Genomic DNA, 14189 nt, shown 5'->3' on the forward strand with positions numbered 1-14189 from the left:
TATTTCCATTTTATTTTTTATCTGAGTGCAAACAATCTTTTATTTTGAAAAATATTTTATTTTGACTGTATTCTCTCACTTACATCTCGGTCACTTGAGCAGCCAAAATTAACTCAGAAGCAGCAAAATGAGTAAGAAACAGACATCTTTGGAGTTTCTTTGCTAAGGGGTAAAAGGCCCAGAGAATAACCCGCGAACTGCCAAGGTATGGATCCGCAACCATTTGTCAACAAATCATGTGAATCCAGTTTGTGCAATAAGATCAACAGCTGGAGATCGCAAATGATGGCTGCATTTTAGAGGCCGTTCGCATATCACGTCTTTTATAGAGCTCGAGCATGTTTGTTATTCTAGTGGGTGGCTTGTGTGCGTAAGCGGCGTGACACGTTCGTGCCTTCCAGATGCACATAGTTGAATGAATGCCTCCAGCGCATCGCAAGTCACGTGACAAGAACTGGTACCATGGTTTGGGGTTTCGTAGGTAGCTAGGCAACCATCTTTTTTCTGAGAGGATGACAAGGTGACAAAACATTGTTGTTACTCTGATACAGGTTTTATGTATTGAGGAAAATTAAAAAGGCCTGCAGTTCTGTGTTTATCTGAGATAATTAGTCTGCATTCTGGCTAATGTACTGTAGGGTGTTGTTATGCAGATGCTGGGATGTTCTACTGGTTGTTATGGCATAGCAAAGTGGTTTCCAGGGTGTTGCTACTGTATGTTATTAATAAGTGACTTCGCTTTTCTAGGTAATTAGCTTTTATAGTGTTTCTGTGGTTTCCAATGTGTCATTATCCAGTTGCTAGGGTGCTCTGGTTGGTTTTTAGACCATTGCTGGATGGTTTTAAGATGTTGGTGATGTAAATAACTTGTAAGGTGTCATATGTGATGTTTAGTGCACTGCTAGAAGATTGCAACAGCATTCTGGATGGTTGTTACGGTGTTGTTCTATGTAGTTGCTATGGCATTACAAGGTGGTTTTCAGGGTGTTACTACTGTATGAGATTGATAAGGTGTTCTGAGTGATTTTTAGTGCACTGCTTGGCAAAGAGTATTGCTAGTGTCTGGGTGGTTGCGAAGGTGTTACTATGCAGTTGTTAGGGTGCTTAATAACTGGTTTCCTGGGTGTTACTATGCTGCTAAGGTGATCTATGAGTCAGGGTGTTGTGATGCAGCAGATTAGGTAAGGTTAGGTTTCTTTATTTATACCCGAAGGTAGATTTGGTTTGCAATCAAGAGTCCTCATTTCATAACAGTGCCACACAAAAAAACTCACATACTGACAACAACAAATAAACAAATACATAAAACATAAACATACAAAACACTCTCTTTAAAAAAAATAATAAAATAAAATACTCACTTCAAGTGTCCACGCCTCCCAAAAATAAATGTTTAAAACTATATATAAAAATGTAAAATACACAAGTCACAGAAGGACTTCTGCTTTAGTCTATGCCTTATTTAAATGATTTGATTAGATGTTTAGCATGGTTGTTAGAGCTTTGTCAGTGCATTTTATAAGCAAATATTATTGAATGTGGCAACTAAAGTGTTCTACAGTATGTGACTTTTAGGCTAATGATGAATAATTTCTGGGTGTTATTGGTAGTTTGGACATTGTAAAGTGGTAGTTGGGATGTTGTTTTAGTATAACTTTTAACATGTTCTACAGGTATATGATGTTAGGTGATTGATAATTTTGTTCCACAGAGGTCTTGGGTGGTAGTTTAATCATTGTTTGGTTATTACAATCAAGTTTGGGACTGTATGTGACTGCTGAAATGTTGTACAGTATGTGACTTTTATCCTAATGCAAGATGGTAAAGTCATCCAGACAAACTCTTTAAGTTTGGTGGCTTAGAAAAGTAAAAGTAATCCTCTGCTGTAAACTACTAATCTTAACATGAAGGGTGTGCAAGCTGGATGCTAAAATGCCATTAAAAGCTTATTTCTATTGTTTGTTTGACAACTTAATTTTGGTATGATGAAAATGTGAATTGTTTTCACCAAAATGCCATGTCGTCCCGTCATACATCGTCATTAAAAGCTTTGTCAAGGACACGCTGTTATTATGTTCTTTCTCTCTCTCTCTCTGCCACATCCATGCAGTCTACAACCCCTGATTACACTACACACCATGTCATTAATTTTAGCAGAAGACAGAAGAAATAATTGAAGCTTCAGAGAGGAGTAATTTGTAACAGATGGAAAGTTCACAAGCGAGTCCACAAGTGAATCCATAATTGAACGTGGCATAGTATACCTCATCTCCCACTTTCCTCCTTTCATTGTTTCCTACATCTCTCCCTCTCTCAGACTTTATATCCTTGTGCGTTGTTCATCTCTCTTATAGAGTAACAAACAAATCAAGATTAAAACAGCCTACTTCTAAATCAATACATACTGTATGGAATTCTTCATAGCAGGATCTGAATCTATATGACAGTTATTGGTCTGCACTACCTAAAAACTTCACCTTTAGAGTGCAGAAAAAGAAAAATTTAATCGTTCTTACTTAAGAAAGCTTTTTTTAAAACTACAATCAGTACCTGATCTGCCCTATACAAGGACTATACAAGATACCCCCACCCCTCTTATAATATCAGCATGCAATTGAAATGTATTAATATTAATAATGAATTTAAATATTAAAATTACAATATTCGCTATTAACTTTAGCTCGCTAAACTGCTTAATAACAGTTATTAGGGGTAGCAGTTGGGTTTTGGGTAACATTGGGGAAGTAGAATAATTTCAAAATATGTACTTTTTAAGTACAAATAACCAGCCAATATATTATTACAGTTTTGCTCGATTGCTGAAACACTTTAACCACTCTTTTGATTTAAAATTTCAAAACTATAACGCCAGTTTTCAAAAAGCACACCCATTTCTTTAAACTTTAAACACTATTCCCTGCTTTGATACACTAGTTTTATTTGGTGAACTGTTATTGCAGAACTCTACACACAAATCCCTACATTTTTCAGTGCTTAGACCATGTGCGTTTAGAAAGCACTGGCATTCAATCATGTTAACTCAAGTCAGCACAGCTCGAGTTCAGGTAGCACACAATTAACCAAGGGTAAACACTACAGTAGGAGTCTAAATTTGTAACACACCAATCAGAAAATTGAATGCAGAGATATATGAATCACGGGGGATCATGGGCAGGGGGGGTCGTTTGCGGACGAAATTAAAGATAGGGTGAGAAGGGGCAGGGGAGCATCGCGGATGAAAGTTGGGTGTGAATCGAGGATAAAAGTGAAGACTGGTGTGGGGGCGGGGGGCATATCACAGATGAAGACCGTGAGGTGGATTGCACACGAAAGTGAAGACCGTGAGGTAGATTGTGCAGAAAGTGAAGACCGGGGGTTGGATCACAAGCAAAGATGAAGACTGTGAGGCAGATCGTGGACAAATATGAAGACCGGGAGGTGGATCGCGGTTGCAAGTAAAGACCGAGGGTTGGATCATGAGCAAAGATAAAGAATGAAGACCGTGAGGTAGATTGTGGATGAATGTGAAGACCGGGGGTTGGATCACAGGCAAAGATGAAGACCGCTAGGTGGATCATGGATGAAAGAGAAGACCGGGGGTTGGATCACAGGCAAAGATGAAGACTATGAAGCAGATCACGGACGAAAGTGAAGACCGGGTGTTAGATCACAGGCAAAGACGAAGACTGCGAGGTGGATCGCGGACGAAATAAAGGCCAGGGGTTGGATCACGGGCAAAGATGAAGACCGCGAGGTGGATTGCAGATGAAAGTGAAGACCAAGGGTTGGATCACGGGCAAAGAAGAAGGCCGTGAGGTGGATCGTGGATGAAAGTGAAGACCGGGGTTGGATCACAGGCAAAGACAAAGACTGTAAGGTGGATTGTGGTCGAAAGTGAAGACCGGGGGTTGGATCACAGATGAAAATGAAGGACCAATATAGCCTCATGATGTGGATGAGACTCTCTGGCCTGACCCAGACCAAAGACAGGATGCTGAGGTGTGGAATAAATTGTGTGTGTGTTGAATTTTTTAGTACATGAATAAATGTGCCAGAGTACATACATTTGTTGTGTCTTTTTGTGTTTTTTTGAGGGGAATCACAAGCGAAATAACTTGCCAGTTTTCATTTATTGCACAAGAGTGCAATACTGTGTTGTAGTGTGTGTTTTTGAGGCCTTGTGTGTGATGTCTGAGGGCAAAGTTTGGTTTTTCAGCAAGAGTGAATGATTTTGAAGGAAAAGTTTAATTTTGACCTGAGAACAGAATGTTTGGAAAAATGTGTGAGATGTTATGGATTTGTGTTTACTCTTTTGAGAATATGTTATAGTTTCAAGAAATGTGTTTAAGCAATCAGGAAAATCTTTACACATTAATAGTGAGAACTGTACTTAAACTAAAGTAGAATAAATAAAATAATAAATAATGAATAAAATAATAAATGAGAACTGTACTTAATAGTGTACTTAACTGTTAATGGTGAGAACTGTACTTAAACTAAAGTAGAATAAATAAAATAATAAATAATGAATAAAATAATAAATTGATACAAAGTAAAGTGTGTTTTTTAAAATCCTGAAAAAATAACTCAAAATAACTTATTAAAATATGTTTTCACCTCTAATGTGAAATGCAAAGTGAAGTGGGAGGCTGTATCTTGCAATTTTTTTTTTTTTTCTTTTCAGAAGAAAATGCCTCTGTCAAAGACTCTAAAAACACCTGCCTCAGAGAAAAAACATTTGTAATTCATCTGTGGCCTCGTATGTCAACAACACAAGCCAAACTCTTCCAGGCCTCAGCTGTGTGTATATTTGTGTGTGATTGTATCAGTTGTTGAAGGACTCCCTTCTCATTATCTTCACCTTGCTCTCCAGCAGAATCACAGGGCCACTCCAACAGTCCTCTGGCAATAGTGTTTCTCTTTCTCTAGACTCAGTTCATTAGCTTCGCTTCAGCCTGATGCCTGACATCAGAGCACAGTGTCAATGATGCCATTCTCACACAAACAAGCACACTCATTCCCCCGTCCATTCACGCACACAGAGTCCAGGTTTCTATGGAAATGTTTGCAGTCGTCACAATAATGACATGTTTTGCGAGCTTGGCCAAACTTCATCCTGTTTGGCTGAATAAAAGGAAGTCTTTGAATGGCACACGCTCCATCTCTTCCTCAGAAACAGCTGTTTGTGTCGACCAGAATAGGCTCTAAATCTTCCAACAATCTTCCTTCATTCAATGTCCTGCAGACTTTGATCAATTCGGTGTCTGGGATGTTGACTTTAACATCATTATCAAGATTTACAGCCTAAAAGAGGCAGAACACTTCTGGAAAACCTACGAATGAAAAAGTGACTGACAGATAACTAAAAGCAGGGATGCTACATGCTACATTTTTCACCAGCCTGACGGTAGCTTAACAAAACAGTGCAGCTTTTCCATTAAAAAGCTATTTTTACAAGCGCTACATTGTTGTTTTTTTATGTCACATATTGCTTACAGCCTAACAACCGAGTGAGCAGTGGCAATAATCAAATGTACTCTCAGAATCTCCCTCTCTCTCTCTCTCTCTCTCTCTCTCTCTCCAAGTACCACTGGGAAGTCCAATTAATTTTAGTGAATTAGTTTGTCTCGGACGGTGCATTTCGATGAAGCGGCTCCAAAAATGAATTCATGCTTTCATCATATACAGTAATAGTTTTCTCAGTCACAGTGCAGCATTGTATATCTTTCGATTTTGTACACAGCTGGGAATAGGACATAGGGACTGGTGAAACAGAGGAAATGGGAAATGACTCAAACCACACACACACAAACCCCCAAGAATACTGTTGTTAGCTGAATTATAGTGTACAGTCTTTATCAGTTGTATTTAGTGTGCATGTCATCCTTCTATCTATCTATCTATCTATCTATCTATCTATCTATCTATCTATCTATCTATCTATCTATCTATCTATCTATCTATCTATCTATCTATCTATCTATCTATCTATCCATACATCCATCCATCTAACCATCCATCCAGCCATCCATCCATCCATCCATCCATCTAACCATCCATTGATCAGAGCTGTGGCAAAAAAAAAACAAAATAAATCACTCTACAAATCGATTCTGCATTGATTCTACTATCTTCTAAATGGATCGATATTCTCACTTGAATATATTCTGAGATTCCCTGTAGATTTACCAAAACTGGACAACAGAAGTTTAAATAAGGGATGCCTGCTTTAACAAGTCTCAGTTTTTGCTGTTGTTTTTGGATGGTAGGGTCAGTATTTAGTGAAAATAATATGAAAGCCTGGGTCCATCTTGCCTTGTATCAATTGTACAGGCTAGTGGCTGGTTTCGTAGCATACTTTTGGTCCTTTGTTAACAATCGTGCAACCCTTAAATGCCACAGACTCTCTGAGTATCAAAAGTCTTTTGTGTCCCCAGAATGTGTCTGTAAAGTTTCAGCTCAAAACACCCATCAGATTATTTATTATAGCTGTTTGAAGTGTCTATATTATAGCTCGAAAAAAGTTTTTGCTGTTTTTTTGTACTGGCCCTTTAAGGCTAGTCCTCCCCGCCCACCGTTCCCACGTGCCTGTCAGCAATCGCCGCCTTCGGCTGCCTCAGGAAGCAGATCTCACGCAAAGTGTGTGAGAAATACTACAGTAAGAACTTTAACAATCAGTATTTGATGCATTTTTTGTGGAGTTGCAACAATGAGTCACACACAATGTCATTACAAAGTTCACGCACACACACAGCAAGGACACAAACACATAGCGCAGACACACACACACACACACACACACACATAGCTCAGACACGCAGACACACACACACAGAGAGAGAGAGAGAGAGAGAGAGAGAGAGAGAGAGAGAGAGAGAGAGAGAGAGAGAGAGAGAGAGAGAGAGAGAGAGAGAGAGAGAGAGAGAAGAGAAGAGAGAGAGAGAGAGCGTTAAGCTTTGCACTCATTTTGCACGCATATGTGACATGATACTGGTTAATATCCACTGCTGTATGGATATGGATATCTGTTATGTTAATGTACAAAATAAACCCGATTTAACGTCCACAAACCGCGATTGAAGCGTCTTCCTTTATAATTGTTCTGACACGCGGCTGTGCTGATTAAGTGCATCTGAAGGGAATCGCTGTTATTAATTACACACATGCACTGTTTTAAAACATTTTAAACTTGTAAAACTCACTCTTGATCACGTTTGATAATGATTGATGATCGTAGCGAACTGAACACACCTTTTATTCCCAGCTGCTTTGCGCTCGTCCTGTCTTGTTGATATGATTTTGACTGATCAACTCCTCTGCTTTGGAAAAAAAATTCTCAGAAGGGACAGATGATGCCGTGATCCCAAGATATTTTTTGCTAGTTTGCTAAGAGCAGGGAATGTTTGCTCATGATTTCTCCACTAAATTAATGGGTCTTGGCTTCAGCAAACTACTTTCTCTTCAGTGTGGTGTCGGTACTACTATGCCATGAGCTAACGCTGACCAAATAGCAGAGATACAGCGGAAGAATATTATAGTTCCCATTCATGTTCCTATATAAGTAAATATTTATATAATATGCTGCGCTTTAATTATTGAGATATTCTAAAATCTCTGATCACGCAGTAAGAAAACCCCCCAGAAAAGATTGATACTTTTACTACAGGATTGATCCTTTTTGATATTTATTCATTGGGATAAACCCCTTGAGATGTACCATCTCATTTTCAAAGGGGTCCCACAATTAATCACAATCACATAATAATAACAACACCAAAAGACAGAACAAAACATAACTTACACAACATCCAAAAAACAAACATAACATAGGAAATAAAAAATAAATAAATAAATAAAAATGTAAAAAAAGGAAGAGGGGGGTTGGCTGAAGTAGTATACATATACACATACGTATATATACGTAGTACAAAAACTATATACTGATCAGTGAATCCATTCACCAAATAAATAATAACAACCTCAGGAAAAACAAGTACAATTCAAAGTAAAATATGATAAAGTTTGCCTAAAGACCTTAAATGATGTAATGGATCGAATGTTAGCAGGTAAATTATTCCAATCTGTTGGACCCATAAACATAAAAGCTCTTTTACATTCCCAGTATCGAAAATATTGATATTTCAGGATCGATCTGCCCATCCCTAATGCTTCAGTGCAGTGTTTTGAAACACTTGCACTTTGGAATCTCGACACTGTGTCAAAACGTCAGTTTCACGTCAGCCATCCTTACCTGGATTGTCCTTTTTGTACTAGCCTCACCGGTTTTTGATCTTGTTTGCCTGCACAAATAATCTTATTAAACTGCGATTGGATCCTTACCGCTATTGTCCCTCGCCTTGATCCCCATATGTGACATTTATATACAATTATAAGCTATATTACAAAAAAGGATCGAATTTTTACGGTAATGACTTCATAAAATATGATGACAGACATTTAAAGCTTAACTTTAATATCTCAATAGAAGATTGTAATGTAAATATGGCATGACAAAATAAAATGAGGTACAGTCTTATATGGTCAGAATGATGTCTATGGGCATTATAGTACAGTAGTTGTAGAATTCTAGTAGTTCCAATGTTAAACTTGACTTGGTGGTGCTACACTTAAGATATACAGTAACAGCATTAAAAATACTTGAAGTTCTGAGTGGGCTGGCATAGTGTAAGCTCAAGTTTACATTGCAACTATCGCGTCATGAAGCTCAAAACACTGCACGCTTTCACTGTGCCTAGCTTTGTGTTGAGGACTTTATGCTAAGTGTTTTCACTCAGTCTTGAGAGGAACGTGGTCCTTAAGAGAATTCAGCGAATTAAGTGGAGCAAAGCTTCAACTTCACTGGGCAGCTGCTGATTAGAGTCTATCAGCGTTACAGCGTTCTCTTCAAATCTCTGAGTCTCTGACAGGCAGCTCTGAAGCCGCAATCGCCAGCGCACACAGTCCTAAGCTATTTATTTTGAAAATCCTTTGGATGAGCAATCAAAGTCAGCATTGCTTTCCTGTTCATTACGAGTTAAACTGAGTTCAAGGCTGGTGCTTGGTCTGTGCCGCGCGGCTGATCTGTGTAAAACAAGAAAGATTATCAAATAGATTCATCTGAAATGAGTTCAGAATGAGGTTACATGAAATTCAGAAAAAAAGATAGGAACTGTCAAAGCTTTTTTATCAAACCAATTGTCAAAAGAAGCTAGAGTGAATAAATTAGATCCTCCATTTTATTGTGGCTTGAAAAGATACACACAAGCTGTTTGATTTGTCGAGGTGTTGCCACTTGCTCATCTGCCATTAATATGCAGTCAATCACTGTGCATGTGTAAGAAAGCTTTCAAGATCTGTTAGAAAGCTCATATTAAACACTGCAATTGCCCTGAATGCAAAAAATATATATATATTTGTATTGTAGTCTTGATGGTTATGATTACTGTCATGAAGAGAGCACAAAGCTTTATGGTGCTTCCAGAGAAATGAGGGTCTGTCCTCTGGGCTGGGCTTTTATATATCTGGATGAGTGATGTTATTTGTTGTGTGTTTTTTTGCTGTGGGAAAGAGATGAACTCAGTGTAATGTACAGGGAAGGTCAGCCAGTAGCAAACGTCCCTGGAGTTTCTTTGTGGGCCCAACGGTTTTCTCTTTCTTTATGTCTGTCTGTCCATTGCTCTGTTCTCTCCCATAAATATATATAATATATGAGATACGCTGCTCTAAATCAAGAGTGCCACATGTGTTATTGATATCCTCTGGAAATGGCAGCAGTAAAATGTACACTACCAGTCAAAAGTTTGGGGTCAGTTTTTTTAATTAATTTTTTTATTTTTTTCAGTTTTAATAATTTAAATACAATTATTCTGTTCATCAAGGCGGTATTTATTCAATGTAAAAAAACTGTTAGTTTGTTAAATACTTATTTATTAGATATTTATTTGTTACTTATTGTATGTAGTTTCAAATGAAATTATTACTCCAGTCATTATTGCTTTTATTACTATTAATAATAATAATAATAATAATAATAATAATAATAATAATAATAATAATAATAATAATAATAATAATTAACATTACAGTAATTTCTGAAGGCTCATGTAAGTCTGAAGACTAGAGTAATGAAGCTGAAAATTCATCTTTAAAATCACTGGAATAAAGGATTAAATTAAATGATAAACTACTTTTGAACAGTTATTTTTAATAACATTTCACAATTTTACATTTTATACTGTTTTTGGATTAAATGAATGCAGCCTTGGTGAATAGGAGAAGCTTATTTTAAAACATTTAAAAACCCTACTGACCCCAAACTTTTGACCGGTAGAGTATTAATGTGTACATGTTAATATTATCTTATTAATATTACTTAATTAACAATAAATACTGAGCATTAGCATGTATGGCTGCACGATATAGGAAAAGGTACATTGCAATATTTAATTTTTCTGTGATACACATAGCGATATTGTGTATATTTTCACCAGATGACTTGTATTGAGTTATTGGGACAAAAAAATCATTATTTTAGAGCGTTTGCAGAAGCTATAATAAACCAATAACAAGCTTTGAGAAATACAGTAGAGCAAAGTAAAAGTGCGTTAAAGTTTTCTGGAATTCTAGCAGTAATCAGGTACACAGATTGTATAGTGAAATGTAAACTCGTATATTCATGAATACAATGAATCTTTCTTAAAAGCTATACAAACATTATAATTCATAATGGCCGAATGATTAAACTGGCTTAAAATGCTAACATGGGCCTTAAGAAAGCACTCAAATGCTAAAAACATTGTGGAGTAACAGCAAAATAACCATAATTTTCAACTGTGGCCAATTGTATAACTATAACCCTGACTCATTGCAAATCCTCCGATGTGACTATTGCGAATGCACACAATGCAATATCCATGCTAAAATGATATATTGTGCAGCCCTATAATCATGTTTATAAATAACATATTTGCACCTTCTAAAATGGGGTTTTCATAGGTCATTGATAACTCTAACTCATGTGTATAAATATACAAGAACAACTTGGTATATTTATATACTTATATATGTATATATTAAAATTTATATTCTAAATAAAAATAAGGATATTTTATCCATGTGTTAGTTTTAAGATGCTAAGATCATTAGCATATTAAGACAAATACACATTTTATATGTATCGTTCATTCATTTTCTTTTCATCATAGTCGTTTTATTAATCAGGGGTCGCCACAGTGGAATGAATCGCCAACTTATCCAGCATGTTTTAAGCAGCGGATGCCCTTCCAGCCACAACCAATCACTGGGAAACACCCATACACTCTCATTCACACACATACACTATGGACAATTTAGCTTACCCTGTTCACCTATAGCGCATGTCTTTGGACTTGTGGGGGAAACTTGAGCACCCGGAGGAACCCCAAGCCAACGCGGTGAGAAATGCCAACTGACCCAGCCGAGGCTCGAACCAGCGACCTTCTTGCTGTTGGGCGACAGCTCTACCCACTGCATTACCGCCCATTTTATATATTAATCTTGAAGACACTTAAGTGTATACATTTTTGTTAACAATGTATTTTACATGTATGATTATACATGTAGCTTGTGTGTAAATATGCAGGAACAACTTTTTTGTATTTTTGTAACATCCAAAAATTATAAATACATAATATACATATATACACACACAATGACACATTGTCAAGTGTATAAATAATTCTGTACATGACAAAATGTTTTATACATATTCATATTTATAAGTGCTAAATATATATGTGAATAGGTCAAATCATACAAATTTCTAATATATAATGTTATTTTACTTAAATGAAAATATGAAGAGAATAGATTTGCATTTGACTACACACAAGTCCTACAGATTACATTAAAGGTGTAGTAGTTAATCTGCCTAAATGCTAACTGGTTAGCATATTATCTTTCAAATACCCTCCTTTGCCGTCCAAAGCCACGCCTCCTGAAATCGCGAGTGTGCACAATAAAGATGACAGTAGACAACTCACTAGATCATGTCATTCGCCAGTTGTAAAACTTTATAGTACTTTAAAATACTACAATTCTGAACGAAAAACTGTGTTTTATCTAGCATGTTTTCAGTTGTGTAGTTAGCAAACAAAACTGGGGTCCGTTCTTCGTACGTGGATTACTCAGTTAGCTGGATTTGGTTATTGACGATTTGACATGATCCAGGATCGTCTCGTTCTTCAAAACTGATCCGAGAGTTGTTGTCATAGAAACAGTTCTGGTAGCTCAAACCTGGTCGGGAGCAGGCTCATTTCATATAAACAGGATTAGATCGGGTCAGTTCAAGCTAAGAAAATACTGAAAGTATGTACCGAATTCTAATATTTTCTTACAGTAGTAGTTATATACATTTGGGAAAATAGTAATTATTTTTTAACCATATACATAAAGCTTAATATATATATATATATATATATATATATATATATATATATATATATATATATATATATATATATATATATATATATATATATATATATAAAATATATATATATATATATATATATATATATATATATATATATATATATATATATAAAATATATATATATATATATATATATATATATATATATATATATATATATATATATATATATATATATATATATATATATATATATATATATAAAACTTATGCAATCTGCACTCCGAAATGAAATGACAAAGACTGCCACCTGGTGGTGCAAAGAGAAAACTTGTTGATATGAACTTTTTAGATCACTTTAGTACAATTTGTGTATGATAATAGACATGCACAATATGTGACTTTTTTTAAAAGCAATAATATATTTATGCAGTCATAAACATGTTTTGACAGTTAATATGACGGTGATTTGATGCTTCATAAAAGTTGCAGACGCCTTTACCAATATCAAAATGCTTTTGTAAACATCTAGTTATTCTTCACATCGATTAAGAAACCGGCCACAATAATACTACATGGCTACTATAATAAAGAAAATCCGCTCCAACTGTAAAACTAAATAAATTGCTCTTGACACATAAAAGGGCCAAGTATGCAGCCCACAACAAGGTGGAAAGTTATTGCGTATTTAACTAACCATAGTTAGTTAGTTAACATATTTAACTAACCATTTACTACGAATTTTATGTAATTTAGCTCACATGGATAATTGAATATTAATCAGATGATGTCATTACGCTGCTGTGCTATCAGCCAGTCGTTGCATTGCTGATCATGATTTCGAGGATCGATAGATCTGTCCTTCACAACACACACAGCGATCTCAGTTCTGTTCATCCAGACCTTTTATTCTGATTCACAAAGTTGTTTGAAGAACCAAATTAGCCAGAGATCAGTTATCAAGATTAAAAGATCCAGGATCTGTCAAATCATCTCAGATCAGTTAAGCGAGGTATGAAGAACAGACCCCTGGTCATCACTCTCTCATAGGTCTCACTCATCAGTCTCACTCTCTCACACGCTTTGTCCTAAAGCGACTACTGTATGCTTAGTGATTGGCCGGTAGGGCGCAGAAATTACACTTATTACTAAACCATACTTGCATGCTGTTTCAGACGGAATATTCAGAGTAGCATGGTAAACAAGATAGGGAGCCCGTCACAGGATGTCATTGTTCAAAAATGAACCAATGTGAATATAAAACCAACGTCACCTCAGTAAAGCAGGCTAGGCTAAATAGATCTATTTACTAATATTTTGTTGTTAACTAAAAAAAAAAAAATCTACATTATCGATGCTGCCAAAGGTTCCTTATGAAACTGAAAATATCACATTAATCTATCGCCCACTTGTAACACAACACAATCTACATCAGCTTTGCGTTACTAAAATGCTTTTAAAACATAACCTGTCTAAAAGAAATACATCAGCCATGGTGTCGTCCTTCCTCCAGCGTGCAAAAGCAACTCCAATAATGCTTCAGGATTTTCAAAAGTTTTGATTCAGCATTTGTTTTTAGCGCTGTCACTCTGTCCACGTGACCGCACAGATCTGCGGGTGCACAGTTGTTCAAATCTACATTTGCTGACAGACAGTTTGGGCTACTTATCAGAATTATGGGAATTGTCTGCTGACAAAATTTTATTGGATGAACATTTTTTAGTCTTATGCCTTACCCAGAATATAAAAATTCATATAAATACATTTAGATCATTTA

At 36.1% G+C, this 14189-nt stretch overlaps 1 protein-coding gene across 1 annotated transcript in view; it reads right to left on the reverse strand.

Annotated features, from left to right (window-relative positions):
• adam12b (ADAM metallopeptidase domain 12b) overlaps window positions 1–14189 on the reverse strand; it is a 164240-nt gene that overhangs the window by 123177 nt on the left and 26874 nt on the right. The window lies entirely within an intron of this gene.

This window comes from Danio aesculapii, chromosome 17, assembly GCF_903798145.1.
Source record: "Danio aesculapii chromosome 17, fDanAes4.1, whole genome shotgun sequence".
Taxonomy (NCBI): domain Eukaryota; kingdom Metazoa; phylum Chordata; class Actinopteri; order Cypriniformes; family Danionidae; genus Danio; species Danio aesculapii.